Source organism: Galeopterus variegatus, unplaced genomic scaffold, assembly GCF_000696425.1.
Source record: "Galeopterus variegatus unplaced genomic scaffold, G_variegatus-3.0.2 Scaffold2131, whole genome shotgun sequence".
In the NCBI taxonomy this organism is placed as follows: Eukaryota; Metazoa; Chordata; class Mammalia; order Dermoptera; family Cynocephalidae; genus Galeopterus; species Galeopterus variegatus.
Window position 1 is genome coordinate 39,983 of NW_007728242.1, and position 1,898 is coordinate 41,880.

Sequence of the window (1,898 nt, forward strand, 5' to 3'; positions counted from 1 at the left end):
TTTTGGTAACAAATTGAGACTAATAGGCAAAGATAAAGGGTAAAAATTCCATCTTAAATAGTACCAGCAGATTTGTTTGGACAGCAGTCTGTTTATCAGTATATTAACTCAAAGCTGTCTGTAAACAGAAGGTATCTAAGTAATATTTTTGGATAATGCTGGTGGGCATGATACATAAGAAGTGGGAAACAAAAAAGGAAAAGACAGAGAGAAAGAAAGGAAGAGGGAAAAGAAAAGAGGTTAAAAAATAAAGACAATACATTGTGGGTTATAAGTACTCACCTGCAAATTCCTTCAGTTCTTAACCCTGTTCCAAATTCCAGGACAATGACTGTTTACCTGGCCAAATCTCCTTTTGCAAGCCTACAACTTTCTTTAGGCACTCAATAAATATTCAACTATTAGCCTGCAAATAAATACTGATCTCTATAGCTTGGGCCTGCATGAAATTAGGGGGAGACTAAAGGTTCACTGATACCCCCCAAAAAGGGTAAGCAAAGGCCTCAAAACAGTTTCTCCTTTTTCTATCATTTTAGTTTAGTAACCACGTGGCTCTGTTGTGGACCGGAGGTCTGCATGTGCTAGAGTATGTGCTGCGAATGATTCCTTTCGGACTGTGAAATTTTATTAGCACATATTATCACAGTCATCTTAGATGGCAAATCTGTAAGGTTGAAATCTGGAGACAAGGCCCCCTGGTGCTTCCACTTTTAGGATCAAACTGTAGAGTATCAGAACTAGTTCTCTAGGTCTGTAGTGTGTAGATGTTTATCATGCTTATTAAACTGTTAATCATAAATATGGTCAAAAATCAAGGCCCATGTCTGATAAACTTCATAGCACTAATGAAGGGACAAAATATTTGAGAACTCTTAAAAAATCTACTATGCTTCCTGGTTATAAATATGGGGAGAGGAGACGTTGAGAAAACTAAATTTTTGTAAGATAAGAGCGTGTGTGTACAGACAATGTATGTTTTAAAGGTAAAAGAGAAGTCTGGTTCCCTTTAGAGTAGTGAAGAACAATTGTAAAATACTTTATTGTCTATCTTATTGTCATATAGTTAGCTATATAAGAACGTGCTTGAGTAATCATTTCTTAACTTGGTACAAATGTAGGAGATTGGGATATCCAGGGTTGGCTTTCATTAAGGTTGTAAATTAACCTGGGATCCCTCCTGAGCTGGTCTGGATTGTGTATCTTTGGGTAGGAGGCTGGCAAAGAGTCTTCATAAGGTATTATTTTATTAAAAATGTAATCTTTTGTGGTGGTATCTGGATTTCAACCAAGAAAATTTCACACAATGTATCTAATGGTGTAATTAAAAACTCCTAAGGGGAATCTAAGCAGTTATTTTTAGTCAAGGGGCTGCCATCATCACTCCACAAATCCAACTATGTTTGAAGCAGTCTAACCCTAAATAAGGCATTTCTAACACAATGAAGTGCACTATTTCCATAGTGAAGCCAAATCTTAGTGAGCTGTCTCTGATCTTTGATTTCATTGAGGAACATTATGGTTGTGACTTTTAAAAATTTTATTTCCTTTGATTACTCTTCCTATTTTACAGCCCTTCCAAGTGGCAGAGAAAATTGAGCTAGAAGTGCTTTCTTCCTCCAGGGCATATTGCTTCTATTTTCTTGGCTCGTCTTACTAAGACCTGGCACAGTCCCATAGCACGCAATGTCATAGGATTTGCTCAGCTTGTGACCAGGTTTCTTCAATTCTGTTTCAAAGTAGCTGGAACTAAAAACTTAATTGTTCCCTCAACATCCACTCTATCCTGTTTTATCATGATTCTTATAGTAGTGTAAACGTTCTTCAACGGTGTCTTAGATATGACACCAAAAGCACAAAAAACAAAAGAAAAAATAGACAAACTGGAGTTCACTAAAATT